This window comes from Bubalus kerabau, chromosome 4 (assembly GCF_029407905.1).
Source record: "Bubalus kerabau isolate K-KA32 ecotype Philippines breed swamp buffalo chromosome 4, PCC_UOA_SB_1v2, whole genome shotgun sequence".
Taxonomy (NCBI): Eukaryota; Metazoa; Chordata; class Mammalia; order Artiodactyla; family Bovidae; genus Bubalus; species Bubalus kerabau.
Genome location: NC_073627.1, coordinates 100,165,035 through 100,187,441, shown reverse-complemented (window position 1 = coordinate 100,187,441; position 22,407 = coordinate 100,165,035). Strand labels below are relative to the sequence as shown.

Below are 22,407 nucleotides of genomic sequence, written 5' to 3'. Positions count from 1 at the left end.
CACACACATGTGCACCCAAGATTATTCCTGTAAAGATTTCAGTATATGGGGCTTCCCTTGCGGCTCAGCTGGTAAAGAATCCACGTGCAATATGGGAGACCTGGGTTCAATCCCTGGGTTGGGAAGAAACCCTGCAGAAGGGAAAGGCTACCCACTCGAGTATTCTGGCCTGAAGAATTCCATGGACTCTATAGTCCACGGGGTCACAAAGAGTCAGACATGACTGAGCGATTTTCACTTTCACCATTTACTACACATGCAGTGATTGTTGTATATTCAGTACTATTATTCATTAGTTTATTAATTTCATGTATTGATTGTTAGATATTCATTACTATTATTAGTTTAATAATTTGGAGAGATAAAATTCTTCAGAGCAAACCAGGTGTATAAATTGCAGCCAAAGAAAATATGCTTCTTATTTGTGTAATTCGGCATCTCTGGACTTTTAACACTACCCACGTAATTTTTTTCCACCATTGAGGCTCCCACATTTATAGCCCTGCCAAAATCTTGTTTTGACTCCATAAGTATGAAAACATTGGAATTTCACTTTTCATGTGTCACACCACCATATGCAAATTAGGATAACACTGAAAATTTGGGTTTTATTCCTACATAGTCAACTTGTATTTGGTTGTGAATACTTGATCAATCAGTTGGTTGGTCATAGGCTATTCATTTAATTTTATAAGGAAATAGTTATTTCACCTCTCAAGGATTACTGTGTATGTGCTTTATAGCACAGGTAGCTCAGTTAGGTGCTCTGTGTTGACCTACATGGGTGGGATAGGGGGTGTGGGAAAGAGGTCTAAGAGAGAGGGGATGTATGTAGGTATGCTGTTGTTGTTCAGTTGCTAAGTCATTTCTGACTCTTTGTGACGCCATGGACTGCAATACACCAGGCTTATTGTTCTTCAATATCCCCCGAGTTTGCTCAAATTCATGTGCATTGACTCAGGGATGCTACCTAACCATCTCATCCTCGGCCACCCTCTTCTCCTTTTGCCTTCAACCTTTCCCAGCATCAGCGTCTTTTCCAGTGAGTTCAATAGATGTATACATACAGCTGATTCACTTGTTGCAGAAACTAATGAAGCACTGTAAAGCTATTAGACTGCAATTAAAAACAAAAAAAAAGATTACTATCCAATTTCTCAAAATTGTTGCAAGCAATCAAGGTAAAACTCCTAAATCAGTACTATTAGCTCCTTCTCACTACTTATCGAATCTTATTTATTTTTGCACCTCTTCCCAACAGAATTGCCAAGTAATCCCCATTTCAAGTAGTTCCTATTACAACTGAATAGACTTCCTAACACAAAGCATTGGTTGCCTACAGTTTGCATGTTTGCTCTGCTCTTGACCGCATCTGTCAATTTCTTGCTGCAAGTAGGAAACCCATAAAAGGTTTCCTAGTTGAGACAGGTGTTTGCCACATTTCCATTGCCATGTTTTCTAACAGCTGGTGTCTCCTACGTTCTTGACCTTCTGCTGTGTTGTGCTGTTTTCCTTAACCTCAGCCCTCACCTGCTCGGTGTTCTTTGTACTTACTTGACCTTGGCTTCTTAAATTGTTACAATCTGTTCATCTTTTGGTCAACAAGTGCTCAAGATTCTCTAGCCTTCAGTACCTTGGATCTGCTTATTGATTTTTTAAATCTAGTTTATATCCATGGCCTGATTTTGGCCTTTTACTTATACATATACTTTGGTTTCTGGCTTCTTATATAATCTTCAAACTGTGCTTCTGGTCTCACACCAGACATTTGGATTGATTCCAGCTATCTTTTTGTCTGTACATCCATTGCTTCATTTTGGCTTCCAGTTTCATTGCATATCTTGAACACTGACTTCACCATTGATTGAGTCTCATCTTTTATATTCTAATTTAATAAAAACTCTTCTTATTTATAACTACTCTGAAACTAGAGGAGAAAAAAAAATCTATGGAAAGGTAGGATATAAAACTATTAGCATTTATGAAAGCAAGAGTTTCCCATAAACTTTGATTCTTATATTTAACCCTCTTAGCTCACAGCTCCTTGGCACCAAGGAAACAAATAGTGACAGTTAATTCCTCCAACCCCCAAAAGTATTATTTCCAGCTGTTTCTTACATTAAAATGCTAACCACGTGTAACTTAAATGGTAAGCCTCCAAAATATATCTAATTTTTTTTTAATTTTATTTTATTTTTAAACTTTACATAATTGTATTAGTTTTGCCAAATATCAAAATGAATCTAATTTTTAAGAGTGAAGTTCAATAAGCAGAAAGAACAACAATAAAAAGGTGGTTGTGCGATGATTACTTAGGGTTAGGATGTCTTGAATTATACTAGAACTGGAAGCCATCTGAGTCAGTAGGGAGGAGGTCTGACATTAGATTAGTTCAAGAGCAGGAGACAGCTGCAACCCTTGAATGGGACACTGAGGAGGTTGTTGGAAAGAAGGTTCAAATGTATCAGATGTAAGTGGCAAAAGTAAAAAGGGAAAAGCAAAGCCTTAGAAGAAAAAGCAATGATGTCACTTTCAAGCTGTCACAGGTTCTGGTACCTCTTCCATGTGGCCTCTGAGGAAGACAGAGGCAAAGGGAGTGGGAGCTGGAATGCATCTGTGCAGCCATCTACTGCAGCCTCCTCATTTTTGCAGTACTTTTAACATACACATCGTTTCCTTCCTGCCACTGTGGGTCCATACTTAGAAACTTTGGCCCCACGTGTTCAATGGTTTCAGAAATAGCAGCTCTCTTAGAACATACTGAACTGGATTAAAAGCAGCAGCTTCTCTGGAAAAAAAAATTTTGTGTGTGTATAGAACACACTGCCATCTGTTCCTTTTTCCACTTTAAGTCAGGTTCCCTTTTTTTATACCAAGTGACGCAAGGCTGCCAAAGCTTTTGGGTCAGTGCTCATAGTCAAGAGTTATGAAGGAAATCTTCTGAAGAGAAAGTGAAGTTACTCTACACCATGTGAGGGATACTCAGAATTTTCCTACAGTAATTTTCAGCAATTACACATGAATCTCAAATACTCTTAATACGGAAGAACAGTATATATTAAGTAGGGTGTTTTATTTTAAATATGTTTTACATAGTGTTCATAGCAGTAGTACTTGTAAACACCCAAGTACCAGCTCCACTATAGAGGAGTAGAAAGGCTTGTAGGCCAACTCTTACTTAGTATGTAAAGTAGCAAAATGCTTACACCTGACAAAGACCTTTTTTTTTTTTTTTTTTTTTTTTTTTTTTTTTTTTTTAATTTGTGTGTGTAGGTATGTGGGGGGGGGGCATTTTTAAGACCTTCTTGAATTTGTTACAATATTGTTTCTGTTTTTCGTTCTGGTTTTTTAGCCATGAGACTTGTGGGATCTAACCAGGTATTGAACTCCCATCCCCTGCTTTGGAAAGCAAAGTTTTAACCACTGGACCACCAGACAAGTCCCGACAAACACTTCTTCTGAGTGAACCAATTACTCAAGATTCATCTTAAGGTAACATGATCTATCTCAAAATCAAGTAAATTTTTTATGCTTCTCATAATCTTATTATAGCACTTATAAACTCTTTTTCATGTATTTATTTACATCAGGATGTATGTTCTGTGAAAACCAAGACTTTATCTGTTTAGTTCACTCCGTATTTCAGGAACCTGGAATAACAGGCTCTAAGTAAATGCCCACTGAATTAGAACTCATTAATGTCAATGTAAAAATGAAGTTGGTTTGGTACAATAAACCTGGAAAACCTTGCAGAACTCTTTGGAATAAGTAAAATTATGTCTTCAAAAAATTGTTACCTAACAAAACCACCATTTTAAAATTTCTACAGAATTCTCTCAAATGCATATCCTCACATTATTAGTAAACTATGTTTTTCAGTCTTAACATTAAAATATCCTGCCTGATATTTTAGGAGTTGTGGTTCATTATACTCTAATTAACAATGATTTGTTAGAAATGTACATAAAGCCAAATGTTGAATCACTTTCCTGTTGCAACTTTATGAAAAGGGTAAGCATTGCTGTTGCTCAGTAGCTAGTCCTGTCCAACTCTGTGATCCCATAGACAGCAGCATACCAGGCTCTTCTGTCCTTGACTGTCTCCCTGAGTTTGCTCAAATTCATGTCCATTGGGTCAGTGATGCTATCTAATTATCTCATCCTCTGCCACCCTCTTCTCTTTTTGCCTTCAATGTTTCCCAGTATCAGGTACTTCTCCAGTGAGTTGGCTCTTTCCATCAGGTGTCCAGCGTATTGAAGTTTCAGCTTCAGCAACAGTCCTTTCAATGAATACCCAAGGTTGATTTCCTTTGGAATTGACTAGTGCATTCTCCTCATAGTCCAAGGGAATCTCAAGAATCTTCTCCAGCACCACAATTTGAAAGCATCAATTCTTTGGTGTTCAGCCTTCTGTATGGTCCAGCTCTCACATCTGTACATGACTACTGGAAAATCCACAGACTGACTATATGGACTTTGGTTGGCCAAGTGATGTCTCTGCTTTTTAATATGCTGTCTAGGTTTGTCATAGCTTTCCTTTCAAGGAGTAACCATCTTTTAATCTCATGGCTGCAGTCACCATGCACAATGAGTTTGGAGCTCAAGAAAATAAAATCTGTCACTGCTTCCACTTTTCCCCCTTCTATTTGCCATAAAATGATGGGACTGGATGCCATGATCTTAGTTTTTGAATGTTGAGTTTTAAGCCAGTTTTTTCACTGTCCTCTCTCATTCTCATCAAGAGGCTCTTTAGTTCCTCTTCACATTCTGCCATTAGAGTGGTATCATCTGCATATCTGATGTTGTTAGACATTTCTCCTCGCAATTTTTATTCCAGCTTGTGATTCATCCAGCTAAGAAGTTTTCATGATGTACTCAGAATTTAAGTTAAATAAACAGGGTGACAATATATAGCCTCGTCGTACTCCTTTCCCAATTTTGAACCAGTCAGGTTCTAATTGTTGCTTCTTGACTTGAATACAGGATTCTCAGGAGGCAGGTGAGATGATCTGGTGTTCCCATTTCTTTAAGAATTTTCCACAGTTTGTTGTGATCCACAGAGTCAAAGATTTTAGTGTAGTCAGTGAAGCAGAAGTAGATACTTTTTATGGAACTTTCTTGCTTTCTCTATGATCCAATGAAATTGGCAATTTGATCGCTGATTCCTCTGCCTTTTCTAAACTCAGCTTGTGCCTCTGGAAAATCTTGGTTCACATACTGTTGAAGCCTAGCTTGAAGGATTTTGAGCATAACTTTACTAACCTGTGGAATGAACACAATTGTACAGTAGTTGGAACATTTTTGGCATTGCCTTTCTTTGGAATTGGAATGAAAACTGATCTTTTCCAGTCCTATGGCCATTGCTGAGTTTTCCATATTTGTTGACATATTGAGTTCAGTGCTTTAATGGCATCATCTTTTAAGATCTTATGTAGCTTGCCTGGAATTCTGTCATCTCCACTAGGCTTTGTTTGTAATAATGCTTCCTAAGGCACCCTTGACTTCATACTCCAGGATGTCCAGCTCTTGGTGAATGACCACACCATTGTTGTTATCTGGGTAATTAAGACCTTTTTTTGTATAGTTTTTCTGTGTATTCTTGCCATGTATTCTTAATATCTTCTACTTCTGTTAGGTCCTTATCATTTCTGTCCTTTATTGTGCCAGTCGTTTCAAGAAATATCCCTTTGGTATTTCTAATTTTCTTGAAGAGATCTCTAGTCTTTCCCATTCTTTTCTCTTTTTTTCTCAATTTATTTACATTGTTAACTTGAGAAGGCCCTCTTATCTCTCCTTGGTATTCTCTGGAACTTTGCATTCAGTTGTGTATATCTTTTCCTTTCTTCTTTGCCTTTCACTTTTCTTGTCTCAGCTATTTGTAAGGCATTCTCAGACAACCATTTTGCCTTTTTGCATTTCTTTTTCTTAGGGATGGTTTTAGTCACTGCCTCCTATACAGTATTACCAACTTCTGTCCATAGTTCTTCGGGCACTCTATCAGATTTAATCCCTTGAATCTATTTGTCACTTACACTGTATAATCATAAGGGATTTGATTTAGGTCATATATGAATGGCCTAGTGCTTTTCCCTACTTTCTTCAATTTAAACCTGAATTTTCCAATAAGAAACTCATGATCTGAGCCACCGTCAGCTCCAGGTCTTGTTTCTGCTAACTGTATACAGCTTCATATTGGGCTACAAAGAATATAATCAATTTGATTTCAGTATTAACTGTCAGGTGATGTCCACATGTAGAGTCATCTGTTGTATTGTTGCAAGAGGTTATTTGCTATGACAGTATTTTCTCTTGGCAAAATTCTGTTATCCTTTGTCCTGCTTCATTTTATCCTCCAAGGCCAAACTTGCCTGTTACTCCAGGTATCTCTTGACTTCCTGATTTTGCATTCCAGTTTCCTATTGATGAAAAGGACATCTTTTTTTTTTTTTTTTGGTGTTAGTTCTAGAAGGTTTTGTAGGTCTGCATAGTACTGTTCAACTTCAGCTTCTTTGTCATTAGTGGTTGGGGCATAGAGTTGGATTACTGTGATGTTGAATGGTTGCCTTGGAAATGGACCAAGGTCATTCTTTCATTTTTGAGGCTGCACCCAAGTACTGCGTTTGGGACTCTTTTTGACTATGAGGGTTATGCCAGTTCTTCTAAGGGATTCTTGTCCACAATAGTAGATATAATGGTCATCCAAATTAAATTTGCCCATTCTCATCCATTTTCGTTGACAGATTCCTAAGATGTCAGTGTTCAATCTGGCCATCACCTGCTTAACCCCATCCAATGTACCTTGATTCATGGACCTAACAGTCTAGGTTCCTACGCAATAGTGTTGTTTACAGCATCAGACTTTACTTTCACCACCAGACACATCCAAGACTGAGTGTTACTTCTGCTACGGTCCAACCATTTCATTCTTTCTGGAGCTATTAGTAACTGCCCTCCGCTCTTCTCTAGTAGTATATTGGAAACCTTCCAACTGGAAGAGGGTTTCATCTTCCAGTGTCATATCTTTTTGCCTTTTTATGCTCTTCATGAGTTTCTTGAGGCAAGGATATTCGAGTGGGTTGTCATTTACTCCTCCAGTGGACCAGGGTATACTGCATATGTAAAGCCTATTTTTCATAAATATTAAAAATTTTTTAATTGATGAAAATCATCAATTATCTCATGCTATGATAAATGTATCGTAGGCATAATAAAAGTTTTTATATTCTCACAGCAGATTTGACACCCACATAAAAAAGAAAAAATATGCAGAAGCCACTGAAAACTGTGTACCTAGTATTTTATTCTCCATAAGTATAGAATGAAGTCATTTTTATTTTTAAGCACAGAGTTCATTTTGTATGTAAGAGAAGAAAAAGAGAAGAATCTTCATAATTTTCATGAAGAAAATTCTCTTTTAGGTAAACATAGCTTAGTTATAATTTGGTAATTATTGTTCTCTACTATTCCCTGAAAGTATTAGACACATTAACCAGTACTTATTCATCTCCCACTGTGAGCCCTCTCCCAGCTAGAACATTTTAATCCATATTTTCCTGTTTTTAGTCATGATGTGACATTTTTCTCTATATTGTCAGTGACCTTATCATCTTTCTTTTCCTATATCAAGGAGCACTGCTTTGCCTTTTCATTGCCAGCTATCCTATTCTCCTTTGAAACCTAATTGTGTATTAATTATCTTTGTATTCAAATAAGGAATGTTAACAATATTTTAATTTTCTAATTCATATATAACTTAAAGTTATACCACTGTTATCACCTATTTTCCTTGGTTAATTCCTTAGGCTTCCTTCTGATGATTTCCATTGCAATGCATCTTCCAATAGCATTTTCACAGGCCTCAGAGGCTGCTCTACTTGGCCATACAAATCAATAGTTCCTCTATAAGGATTAAAGTACATACAAGGAGCAAAGTTTCTTTAAAAATGAGCTCACTCAGAGTGAGGTTAAAAAAGGCGCCTGCTTAGCAGCAAACTCCCAAAAGAAGCAGCACAGGAGGGAGATGTGCTAAGAGTTGGAATGGTATCATTTCCCACCTTCAAATCATCTGTTCAACTGTAAGTTGAAAATACTGAGAAACCTGCCTGGAAGGTAAAATCAGGCCAAGCTATGCAAAAGAGAAGAAACTGACATTTATGGAATGCCTATAATATTTCAGGTATTGTGAAAGTGGGCATTTTCCACACATTTTTGGATTTAATTCTCAAAACAAAATGAAATGGTTATTATCATCCCCATTTTTCCCCCCACAGGTGTGAAAACTAAAGTTAAGGTCACAGAAAAGAAGATCCAAGCTGAAACACAAATATTTCTCACTCAAGTCTGTATTTTTCCCCACTCAAATACCACAAATTTCCTTTGTACCTTCAAATTTTTTCTTTCTTCCAAATCCATCCATCTACTTATCCTTCCTCTCCCTTTTACCTCACTCCCCTTCCTTCCCTTCCTCTAACAAATATATTTAGCTTTTACTATGTACCAATTACTATGTGGGGAAACAAAAATTGTAAATTATGGCACTCACCATGAAGAGTATACTTTACTTTATATTTTAACAATATTTTATGGATAACTTCTACATAACTATCTAAATTTCACACCAAGGAAACATGTGCATAATGTGCTTAATGAGCGAAAGTACATAGTATATCAACATATTTTCTCCTGAGGAAAACAGATAAAACTGACATCATATGATTCTTCAGATGATTATGTAAGCAAAATGTAAAGAAATTATATGAAACTTGATTGACCTATGTATGCTTAAGAACAATGATGTGTTAATAAAAAGAGCTGAGTCAATTTTCAAATATATAAAAAGACTTAAAAGGTGTTTGACATGTCATGTTTTAACTGTACAAGTGAGAAATCAAGGCAACCCACTATTTTATTTCTGTCATCATCTTTTGTTTAGCCCTTAGTTGTTTGCCCTTCATTTCTCATGGTGATTTTCAGAAGTGAGGGGGGAATCATGAGACATTTGGTCAGATGCTTGAATGTTTCTTGGTGGACATAGTATATTGTAATTAAAGGAGGATATGAATATGGATGTTTTCAGACGGTGAGTATCCATATGTTTGTGTGTATCTATATTTGTATAGATCATTGATTCTATCTAAAAACAATTACCCTTTACGTGAACAGCAATTGAGCAGTGGCAACTTTTTATTTCCTTCTGCTTATTATGATTATTTTTTAGTATTTTTCATTAAGGTTTTTAAGTAGCTCATATCTTTTAGTTTCCATAGGCTGATTTACATATTTTACCATTCTATTTTATGAACTTAATGGAATGTTCAGAACACATGGTAGAATGCTGTATTCTTATTTCTGCCTTCATACTCTTCTTGGACAAATTTCATCCAGCTAAAAATAACTTAAATGTGATTATGTCCTTGGTTTACTAAATTCTGTCCCTGGCCTACTCCATTTGAAACTATTTATGAGAACTATAACAGAAAATCTACAATAGCTATCTCTGGGAGGAAAATATTTGATAGATGTATAGTAACCATACAAATGATGCTGTATTTAATAATCTATAGATAATATCTATAACTATAATCTCTATAACTTGAAAAGATATTTATCAGAAGCCAGCAGAGAGATCTCATGTGTCTTCATGTCTCTGCTCATGTGGATTTTGAGATCTATAAGATATGCAAGAATTCCATATTGATATTTTCAAACTATACTAATAAACTTATACTTGCTTATTTTAAAATATTGGAGGTGTTTATAAATAATGATACAATAATTATAGCTAATATTAATTGAATGCTTACTAAATCAGACCTTTCACATGTACTCTTTCATTTAATTAGTCTTCTTATTTATGTTCTAAAGAGAGAGGTACTATTTTTACCCCAGTATATAGATGATAAAACTGGGACTTGGAGACTTTAAGTAACATTTCTGAGGCTACAAATCTAGTAAGTGGTGGAGCAGGATTTAAATGCAGGAACTTCTGGGATTGTATCTGATTGTCCAAAATCATAGAGTGTGTCATCAATATTTATTGGATGCCATAGCATGTATATATCCTTTGGGAAAGAAACAACTAATGAAGCACAATTACTCTTATGCTGCTGTTTGTGACCTCTGAGAAGTACTTCTTGTGAATATGTCCTGAAGTACACTGTTCAGGAGGACAAGACTGTTCTCCTTAGAGGACAAGACTAGCTCAAGGTTGCAGATACAGAATGTCAACAAAACACCTACAGAAAGGAAACCTCTTTTATAAGCTGCTGGAAAAAGAAACTATTGAATAAAGAATTACCTAATTCTTAGTCATTTTTTCCAAAATACTAAGTCAGTTTGCTTTTTAAACAGAACTATGAATAACTGTAGCTTTAACACCCATCTTAGCAAAAACTTCCACATCCAGAAGGAAAACCTAGCCTCCTCCCAAGAGTAGTTGTGATTTTGTCAAGTCCACAGGAACATAATATTGATCCTAAAACACACTTCTCTACTGGGAGTCTTTGAAAAGGATTTAATGAGCCATATTCTCCCTCTGTATGGGCAATGTCCTGGGAATAAATTAAGCTCTTTTGAAGGCTGAATTAACTCTTTCAAGCCACGTGAGTATTATGTAGTGCACTGAAGCAGCACCTTACAGTCTGTCTTAACATTTATAAATTGTTGAACCTTGAAAAATTTGCCTCGGTATTCACTTTAGGATTATTATTTCTGGTTATAAAAATAGGTGCATCTGTATTACATGGAAAATTGTAAGAATAAGCAGAAATATAACATTTACAAAATATAAGGTAATATAGAAATAAAAAGACTCTAAACAGGAAGTCAACAGAGGAAGTTCCTAGCTCCTTTTCTATCTCCAAATATATTTCCTTGGGGAATCTCTTAAATTTTCTTGAATTTAGTCTCTTTATTTCCTAGATGTTCTGTTTATAAATCAGATCTGGAAGATCAAGAGGATTGTACACTGTTTATTTAAAAAATGTATATTTACACTAATATCAAATGTTGCCTACAGAAGTGATCAATAACTGCTACAATACTATATCAGGCTGGGGTCACTCAGGAATACATGGGGTATGACAGACAGTTCTATAGAGGACATGTGATGCAGAAAATAGTTACCAAGAGGTTGAAGAGGTGAAAAGCCAACCAAAGAGTGGAAATAAAGCAAAGCCTTAGCAACAGCATTAGCTATTTTATGTCAGCTCAAGTGAACTTTCAAACAATCAAAGTCTCTCTTGTGGAGTCCCATGGACCTCCCAAAGGACAACATTTGCAGAAATATATCTTATGTTCCATTTACTCGGAATGAGACATGATCTGAGCTTAGGATCTACATTGACTCCTGGGTAATGACAAAGATTTGGTACAGGAACTTTTAGAAGACAAGATTGTAGGATTGGCAGAAAAAGTATATAATAAAAAACCAACAGAACCTTTTATAAGACATCCTACATGCTAAGTCACTTCAGTCATGTCTGACTCTGCCATTCTATCGACTGTAGCCTGCCAGGCTCCTTTGTTCGTGGGATTCTCCAGGTAAGAATACTAGAATGGATTGTCATGCCCTCCTCCAGGAGGTCTTCTTGACCCAGGGATCAAACCTGCATCTCCTGTGAAACACCATAAGACATCCTAGGAATGATTTGCCTGGTGGCTCAGTGGTAAAGAATCTGCCTGCCCATGCAGTTCAGTTCAGTCACTCAGTTGTGTCCAACTCCCTGTCTATCACCAACTCTGGGAGTTTACTCAAACTCATGTCCATTGAGTTGGTAGCGCCATCCAACCATCTCATCCTCATCTCATCATGCCATCAACCATTTCATCCTGCCCATGCAGGAGACTGGAGTTCAATCCTGGGGTCAGGAAGAATCCCTTGAGAAGGAAAAGGCAACCCACTCCAGTATCTTGCCTGGGAAATCCCATGGACAGAGGAGCCTAGAGGGTTACAGTTCATGGGGTCACAAAGAATTGAACACAACTTAGTGACTAAGAGCTTCCCTGATAGCTCAGTTGGTAAGTAATTTGCCCACAATGCAGGAGACCCTGGTTCGATTCCTGGGTTGGGAAAATCTACTGGAGAAGGGATAGGCTACCAACTCCAGTATTCTTGGACATCCCTTTTGGCTCAGCTGGTAAAGAATCACCCTGCAATGTGGGAGACCTGGGTTTGATCCATGGGTTGGGGAGATCCCCTGGAGAAGGGAAAGGCTACACACTCCAGTATTCTGGCCTGGAGAATTCCATAGACTGTATAGTCCATGGGGTTGCAAAGAGTCAGACACAACTGAGCAACTTTCTCTTTCTTGCACTTTAGCAACTAAACAACAGCCACAACTGAGAAGTCACCAAAAGACCTCCACATTAGAAGAGGCCTTTAGTCTTGGCCTCCAGCTATTTCAGTGCTTACCATGGTTAAAAAAAGAGGATCCAATGAGTACCATGAAATCATTCTGTTTCAGAAGAAACTGGATTTTTTCCGGTAGATCTCACATCCCATAAAACTCATGGAATTGAAGATGTTGCTTCCAACTGCAGAAGCAGATTCTGATTAGACTAGATATGCATAGTGATGCCTCCATGTCCACTCCATTTGACAGTTACTGGTATAGGAACTGAAGCTTAATTCAAGAATATACAATGCAGAAAAGACAATCTCTTTAAAAAGTGGTGCTGGGAAAACTGGTCAACCACTTGTAAAAGAATGAAACTAGAACACCTTCTAACACCATACACAAAAATAAACTCAAAATGGATTAAAGATCTAAACATAAGACCAGCAGGATCCTCTATGACCCATCTCCCAGAATATTGGAAATAAAAGCAAAAATAAACAAATGGCACCTAATTAAAATTAAAAACTTCTGCACAACAAAGGAAACTAAAGCAAGGTGAAAAGACAGCCTTCAGAATGGGAGAAAATAATAGCAAATAAAACAACTGACAAAGAATTAATCTCAAAAATATACAAGCAACTCCTGCAGCTCAGTTCCATAAAAGTAAATGACCCAATCAAAAAATGGGCCAAAGAATTAAACAGACATTTCTCCAAAGAAGACATACAGATGGCTAACAAACACATGAATAGATGCTCAACATCACTCATTATCAGAGAAATGCAAATCAAAACCACTATGAGGTACCATTTCACGCCAGTCAGAATGGCTGCGATCCAAAAGTCAACAAGCAATAAATGCTGGAGAGGGTGTGGAGAAAAAGGAACCCTCTTACACTGTTGATGGGAATGCAAACTAGTACAGCCACTATGGAGAACAGTGTGGAGATTCCTTAAAAAACTGGAAATAGAACTGCCTTATGACCCAGCAATCCCACTGCTGGGCATACACACTGAGGAAACCAGAAGGGAAAGAGACACGTGTACCCCAATGTTCATCGCAGCACTGTTTATAATAGCCAGGACATGGAAGCAACCTAGATGTCCATCAGCAGATGAATGGATAAGAAAGCGGTGGTACATATACACAATGGAGTATTACTCAGCCATTAAAAAGAATACATTTGAATCAGTTCTAGTGAGGTGGATGAAACTGGAGCCTATTATACAGAGTGAAGTAAGCCAGAGAGAAAAACACCAATACAGTATACTAACACATATATATGGAATTTAGAAAGATGGGAACGATAACCCTGTATGCGAGACAGCAAAAGAGACACAGATGTATAGAACACTCTTTTGGACTCTGTGGGAGAGGGAGAGGTTGGGATGATTTGGGAGAATGACATTGAAACATGTATACTATCATGTGAAACAAGCCGCCAGTCCAGGTTTGATGCATGATACAGGATGCTTGGGGCTGGTGCACTGGGATGACCCAGAGGGATGGTATGGGGAGGAAGGTGGGAGTGAGGGTCAGGATGGGGAACACGTGTACACCCGTGGCGGATTCATGTTGATGTATGGCAAAACCAATACAATATTGTAAAGTAATTAGCTTCCAATTAAAATAAATAAATTTATCTTAAAAAAAAAAGAAAGTGAAAATGAAAGTCACTCAGTCATGTTCGACTTTTTGCTATCCCATGGACTATATAGTCCATGGAATTCTCCAGGCCAGAATACTGGAGTGGGTAGCCTTTCCCTTCTCCAGGGGATCTTCCCAACCCATGGATTGAACCCAAGTCATCTGCATTGCAGGTGGATTCTTTTTTTTTTTTTTTTTTTGCAGGTGGATTCTTTACCAGTTGAGCCACAAGGGAATCCCAGCCATTGTTATTGGCCGAAAAGTAGCACATGAAAAATTGTTACCAAAATACAAGTCTAGTGCCAGATGCATAGTGAGGCCAAACAATAGCAAAATGTCAGAGTTTGAAACAGAGATGCAAGGAGTGGGTCGCCCATGCCTTAAAAACCCCAAACTCCTCAAAAGCTCTCAGCTAAGCCCTTTTCTATTAAAGGTGGGGGAGGGGCATGGTTATTTGTTGCACACTTCTTGGTGTCAGAGCCTATGTTCTTGAGATCAGGTTATAGTCAGGTTGGGCTTCCCAGGTGGCACTAGTGGTAAAGAACCCATCTGCCAATGCAGTTTAGACATAAAACATGCCAGTTCAATACCTGGGTCTGGAAGATCCCCTGCCGAAGGGAATGGCAATCCACTCCAGTATTATTTCCTGGAGCATTACATGGACAGAGGAACCTGGCAGGCTACAATCCATAGGGTCACACATAGTCAGACACAACTGAAGCACCTTTGCATGGCAGTCTATGGTCAGGTAACCATGTTTCTATAAATCTGTATGAAATAAACATTATTCTTTATTCTGATAAGAAAGGGAAAGATCCCAAGGCTCAACTTTCCCCCTCCGAGGTCCAGGTCCTGGCTGAAGAGGCAGACCTTAGCTAGTGGCTTTCTCAGGGCCAGGTCCCCAGAACCTGTCCAGCTGTCATTGCTGAGGGAGCCAGACACCCAGGAAGCAATTGGCTCTCAGGCTCCTTAGGCCACCCAAATGGTGGGGCTGTTCTCACAGATGGCTTCCCAGGCAGATGGCTGCTGCCATTAGGTTGTAGGGGCAGGGATAGGTTCACCGCTGCCTCAAGGCCTGGGTCTAGCCAGTGGGCAGCCTTGGCAAAGACTCAGGAGCCCTGCAGGACACAGCCCCAGCCTATTCCCTGGGCCCCTCTCTTCTTGACTGGCCTGAAGCTGGGTCAGCTGGAGGGCCCCTGGGGAGAAGGCCGGGATCCTCCTCTTACCTTACTCTGCACTTGAGGACCACCATTCTGCTGACTGTTGGTCAAATAGCATCACCAAGGTCACTCCTTAAGAGTGGTCGCTTGTGGGAGGGGCCCACTGTGGCACCAACCAGTGATTGAGCAGAACCATTAAAGGCCCTGCAGTAACTGTTGCCTGGTAACCGGGTGGGGTGGGGTAAGGGCAAGCACCAACAGCTTGGTGCTAAGGGCTGTGAATGGCTGTGCTCTATTATAAAACCAAGCGACTGGTTTTCCATAATTGAAGTTTTCTCTCTTCTTGCCTTTCTGAGGACACACACACACAAAGCTGAAACCTTGCTAATATCGTTCTGTGAACATGATAGAGCTAGCCTAATATCAAAGCTGATATACCAAAGGAGACAGAAACAAAAGCGTTGTAGGGTAATGGTACCAGAATCTTGATCATAAGACACACAGATTCTACCGGTATTGGTTTTCTAGGGTTGCCATAGTGAAACCATACATAGATAGTTAAAAAAAAATAGAAGCTTATTGTCTCACTCTTCTGTAGGTCAGAACCCAAGTCACACATAGGCAGGCCCACACTGCCTCTGATTTGCTGTCTCAGGCCTTACTTTTAGATTTGCGTAGGTGGCTTCAGGTGTTTCTTGGCTTGTAGACAGATGCTTGTCTTCTCTCTGTGTCTATTTATGTCTCTGTGTGTTTGTCTCTGTGTCAAAATTTCCCCTTTTATATGATAAAAATCATAGTGGATATGAATACACACTAATAATTTTATTTTAATTGATTATCTCTGTGAAGACCCAATTTCCAAAAACCATCACATTTTGAGGTACTTGGACTTAGAACTTTAACTTTTCTTCTTTGGAGAACATAATTCAATTCATAGCAGTGCCTTACCTTTACCTTTGCATTTTCTGTTTTTCAAAGACACCACATGCATTTTATACAAGTCTGGGTTTTGAGTCCCATAATTAACACAGAAACTATGCCAGGGGTTAATAATATGAACTTTTGCTAACTCTGGTTGAGTGCTCAAATTTCCATCCACAGTAAATCAAAGTTAACGTTATCCAGTTTTATTAGGAGAATAGGCATTGTTGCAGGTGAAGGGAAATAAAATTTGCCATCCTCAAATATGATGCTTTGGTGTAAGGATTGTCTTGAACTATTTTTTAAGAAACAGCATGCGCAGGAGAAGTTCTAAAACTAAGTAACAGTGACCCTTTTGTAAGGGGCATGTACACTGACAAGGAAAATCTTCATTTGTAAGAGTTTCCCTTTCTTTATTGGAGAAGGAAATGGCAACCCACTCCAGTACTCTTGCCTGGAAAATCCCATGGACAGAGAAGCCTGGTAGGCTACAGTCCATGGGCCACAACTGAGTGACTTCACTTTCCCCTTCTTTACCAAGAAGAAGAGGATGACTGACTAAATCTCTAGGAACTCTCATCAGTGGTGAAGGCAAGACTTAAATCTGTGTAATAATCATACCTTGGTTTAAAATGTCTTTCCTGATAACCTTCCATAACTGGCTTCCCCAACCCCCTACACCTTCTTTTATATTTAGCTGGAGACGGCATTTAAGGTGGTAGTTTGGGCCATTTCAAGGAATTACTCAGTTTTCTTGGATATCCTCCATGTATACAGGAGGTATACAGGTTATTAAATTTATGTTTGTTTTTCTCCTGATAATCTTTCTTTTATCATAGGGGGTCTCAGTCAAGAACCTAGAAGAGCAGAGGAAAAATTATCTTTCCTCCTCAACATAGGTAACTTCATTTGTCCCTGTTTGTCGGAGAAGGCAATGGCACCCCACTCCAGTACTCTTGCCTGGAAAATCCCATGGACGGAGGAGCCTAGTGGGCTGCATTCCATGGGGTCGCTAAGAGTCAGACACAACTGAGCGACTTCACTTTCACTTCTCACTTTCCTGCATTGGAGAAGGAAATGGCAACCCACTCCAGTGTTCTTGCCTGGAGAATCCCAGGGACGGGGGAGCCTGGTGGGCTACCATCTATGGGGTCGCACAGAGTCGAACACGACTGAAGCGACTTAGCAGCAGCGGCAGCAGCACTGTCTTCATCTAGGATCAAAAACTTCTGCAAAGTTACATATTCCATTGCTGTTCTCACCTTCAACTCTGGGATGAGGGCAGAGCACCACATGGAGTAACAAAAAAGAAAATATTAACCAAAGGATACTTTTTTCCTATTTTTTTGCCACAATGTGTGACATCCAGGATCTAATTTCCTCGAAAGGAATTGAACCTATGCCCCTGCAGGAAAAGTGCAGTGTCTTAACCACTGGATTGTCAGGAAAGTCTCCAAAAGTTATTTTGGAAAAATAATACACTCCTAATACATACTCCATAGTAGAGTTGCACAATAATTATGGGACTATGGACAAGACAATGCTATTTAAGAATTAATTCTCATACCAATTAGTCCCTAAATATTTAGAGTTGTATTTGTAAGTTGCAGAATAGCTATAAGAAATTCTAATACTAGTAGAAGAATAATTCAGGACCCAAAGAAGTTTTGAAATAGAAAGCCCAGAGATAAATCCACGCACATATGGACACCTTATCTTTGACAAAGGAGGCAAGAATATACAATGGAGAAAAGACAATCTCTTTAACAAGTGGTGCTGGGAAAACTGGTAAACCACTTGTAAAAGAATGAAACTAGAATGAAACTTCTAACACCATACACAAAAATAAACTCAAAATGGATTAAAGATCTAAATGTAAGACCAGAAACTATAAAACTCCTAGAGGAGAACATAGGCAAAACACTCTTCAACATACATCACAGCAGAATTCTCTATGACCCACCTCCCAGAATATTGGAAGTAAAAGCAAAAATAAACAAGTGGAACCTAATTAAAATTAAAAGCTTCTGCACAACAAAGGGAACTATAAGCAAGGTGAAAAGACAGCCTTCAGAATGGGAGAAAATAATAGCAAATGAAGGAACTGACAAAGAATTAATCTCAAAAATATACAAGCAACTCCTGCAGCTCAATTCCAGAAAAATAAACGACCCAATCAAAAAATGGGCCAAAGAATTAAACAGACATTTCTCCAAAGAAGACATACAGATGACTAACAAACACATGAAAGGATGCTTAACATCACTCATTATCAGAGAAATGCAAATCAAAACCACAATGAGGTACCATTTCACGCCAGTCAGAATGGCTGCTATCAAAAAGTCTACAAGCAGTAAAGGCTGGAGAGGGTGTGGAGAAAAGGACACCCTCTTACACTGTTGGTGGGAATGCAAACTAGTACAGCCACTATGAAGAACAGTGTGGAGATTCCTTAAAAAACTGGAAATAGAACTGCCATACAACCCAGCAATCCCACTGCTGGGCACACACACTGAGGAAACCAGAATTGAAAGAGACACATGTACCCCAATGTTCATCGCAGCACTGTTTATAATAGCCCGGGCATGGAAGCAACCTAGATGTCCATCAGCAGACAAATGGATAAGAAAGCTGTGGTACATATGCACAATGGAGTAATATTCAGCCATTAAAAAGAATACATTTGAATCAGTTCTAATGAGGTGGATGAAACTGGAGCCTATTATACAGAGTGAATAAGCAAGAAAGAAAAACACCAATACAGTATACTAACCCATATATATGGAATTTAGAAAGACGGTAACGATAACCCTGTAGCAGATCAGTTCAGTAACCCTATATGCGAGACAGCAAAAGAGACATAGATGTATAAAACAGTCTTTTGGACTCTGTGGGAGAGGGAGAGGTTGGGATGATTTGGGGGAATGTCATGGAAACATGTATAACATAATATAAGAAATGAAGTGCCAGTCCAGGTTCGGTACAGGATACTTGGGGCACTGGGATGACCTGGAGGGATGGTATGGGGAGGGAGGTGGGAGGGGGGTTCAGGATGGGGAACAAGTGTATGCCTGTGGCGGATTCATGTTGATGTGTGGCAGAACCAATACAATATTGTAAAGTAATTAGCCTCTAATTAAAATAAATAAATTTAAATTAAAAAAAAAAGTTTACCTCTGCTCCATGCCAGTGATCAGGATGCAAAATAAGAATGACTTCAGTTTATTTTTCCTTTGGAAAGGTTGTATTTGTTTTGCGTAATGCATAAGATCATTGCATTTTTAAAAAGAGACTTCTCTGGAAATTCAGTAGCACTTAAGAAGACAGGAGTTGGAATGTAATGACCATTCAGTTGTTTTGGCTACTCATCATCTTTCTCTCCTGCAGACAGTATCCCTGTTCATTCTTTTAAGTGATTCCCATGAAGCTGAACATCATAGATCCTGTTGTCACCTGAGTCATAGAGACTTGACTAAAGGGGTTAGTGAAAGTGAAAGTGAAAAGTGAAGTCGTGTCCAACTCTTTGCTACCCCGTGCACTGTAGTCTACCAGGCTTCTCCATCCAAGGGATTCTCCAGACAAGAATACTGGAGTGGGTTACCATTTCCTTCTCCAGGGGATCTTCCCGACCCAGGGATTAAACCCGGGTCTGCCGCATTGGAGGCAGACGCTTTAACCTCTGAGCCACCAGTGTCTGACCAAATACGGACTGATGTGATTCTTCCTTTGGGGAATTTAAAACTTTTCCAGACACCAAATCTTCTTATGCTGAGTTCTCCAATGGAACATTCAAAAACAAGGTCCACAGGTTATCAGTATTATAATACTGATACTTCCTGCATACTCAAAACACTTGTATTTCCCAGACACTGGTTATGTACCTCTTTCTTTAGTTTTGTGAGCTGTTCCGGTATCCACCTCCTTTTGGTTCTACATATACTAAGTTTCTGTTGCTTTTCTTTTTTCCTGTTATTTGAAATTAAAGAACTTTGACACAGTACCTAGCACAGTATCTGGTTCCCTGTATCACAGTAGGATGAAGTTTCTTCTTCTTACAGGACAGTTTTAAAAGCAAAAATTAATACAAATAAAGTAAAATAAAATAGAATAAAATTCATTTACTTTGAACAGGTTTGTACTTGCTTAGTTGAATTTAACACAATTCTTTAAGTGAATGAGAGCCAAGGAGTAGTGGTAACTCCTCTAGCCTCATTTATCTTGCATATGTACTGTTATGAAGCAATAAGTTCAAATTTAAGGTTATTTTAGGGCCAGTTGAGTCTCATGAGTGAGTCAGACTGGAATAGGGAATTGGATTAGAGTCTCATGAGTCAGCCAGACTGGAATAGGGAATTGGATTAGAAATGTTCTTCACACACTTATGTTCAGCAGCCTGCCCACATTTACAATTTCCATGTTGAAGAATGTTCATGGGGCGTCTCCTCAAGGAATTGCAGACAAACCTCCAGGACATTTGAGAGAAACACTCCTTGCACTCCTGGAGACACAGTTACAATTGCAGCCAGTTATTGGGCTGTTTCATTATAACAAGGCAGGTGCTAGTGCTAACCAGCCCTTAAAATAATTTGCAGAGTCACTTAGGGTGCAGTTTGTTTCTTGGATGACCTCTTAATTGACAACCTCTTACTAGATAACTCCCCTAACTGATAAACGTTCAAGAGAAAAAAGTTTTATTCATCGAAGTATGGCCTCACTTTGAATTAGAATTTAGGTGCTTAGTATTTAGGGTTTCTCTGATAACTTAGTTGGGATAGAATCCCCCTGCAATGTGGGAGACCTGGGTTCAATTCCTGGGTTGGGAAGATCCCCTGGAGAAAGGAAAGGCTACCCACTCCAGTATTCTGGCCTGGAGAATTCTGTGGACTGTATAGTATTTAACCAGACTATACCTTTGTCTTGTCTTTCTCCTCTATTTCTTTACTAAAATTGTAGTCATGTATATAACATTGGATAAATAAATTGTTGTTTCTCAAATTATGTATAATTTATAAGTATTATAAACATAAAAAACACCTTATCTGTTACAACACTCTAGGAGAGTAGTTTAGAAATTAAAAAAAAAAAAACAAACACTAAACTTCACTTGTGGATATTTTTAAAGATTATAGATAATATAAAAATTGCTTTAGAAAATTCACATAAAGGCAAGCATCATTTCTAGATAATTTTAGGATAACAGAGGTAAAAATCTTAATTTCAAAATACCATTACATTCACATTAGTGCATAAATATTTTTACTCCTTATAATATTAGTGTTGAGTATCAACCAGTTAAAGATGAGGACTCAGGTTTCAAGTCCCAATTTTATATTTTCTTTATAATGTTGAACTGAGGATTTATTGGTTAAAAGAAAATAAAAGGAGGAGGTAGCAGGAGGAAAGAAAGGACAAAGGGAAAAGAAACCTCCTTTCTAACACTGAAATTGACTCTAAGACATTGTCCCATCCACAAATTCTCTTTGCCTGAAATGATGTATTCTCTTCTACCTAGTCCTAGTGCCATTACTGAGTTCCTACTTGAATTAAATACAGGTCAGCTTATGTCTATAAAATTATGAAAACCTTACCAAAATTTAATGCATAATTTCAAGTGTTCAGTTTGTCCACTAGAGTGCACCATTGTAATCTCATGACTAACAGAAATGTGTTGATGTATTTTTTTTTAATGTACATAAAAGAGAAATAGTTTTAAAGAACAAATTGCACTTTCTTAATTGCCACCAACCTCTCAATAAATGACAAATTGCATGCAAATTAGATTTAATTTACCTTATGTTTTATAGGTTCACAACAGCCTTTTTAAAAAGCCACCTCCAAGTATTTGAAAATTCTGCTTGTATTTTTCCTATTATCAGCATACCAATGACAAGGCTTACTTTTACTCTTTTTCTTTTTTAACGGACTGTGAGAACATAAAAAGGAAAACAACAGCCACAACTAGGTCAAGTATATGGTGTTCACCCATGGGTATCAGGCTTTCCTTTTGATTTAAATGGGAAAAAAGATGTTTGCTCATTAAAATTACTCTCCTTTGCTACCCTCCTGTCTGACAATGAAAATGCATATTGAATTCTATAGTCACAATAGGGAAGGATAATGCATATCCTGCAACAGGAAAGGGAAAAAAAGAAAAATAGATAACTTGTCCCAAGGAGCAAATGAATCATAAAAATTAGAATGAAAAGAACTTATTATGCAACGAAGACTACAGCTTAGGGAAAACACAATTCCACTTATGTTTATTTCAGATTACACTGCTTAGCATTTATACTCTTCCTCCAACAATAGCTCTGTCTTCCCCTTTCTAACATCATACACATC

General features: G+C 38.2%; 1 long non-coding RNA gene across 1 annotated transcript in view; it reads right to left on the bottom strand.

Moving 5' to 3' along the window:
- LOC129650014 (uncharacterized) overlaps window positions 1-15,328 on the bottom strand; it is a 73,943-nt gene extending 58,615 nt beyond the window's left edge. Inside the window, exon 1 of the long non-coding RNA XR_008713530.1 lies at window positions 15,211-15,328. This is a non-coding gene — a long non-coding RNA (uncharacterized LOC129650014). The remainder of the gene's footprint in view (window positions 1-15,210) is intronic.
- Window positions 15,329-22,407: the final 7,079 nt, after the last annotated feature.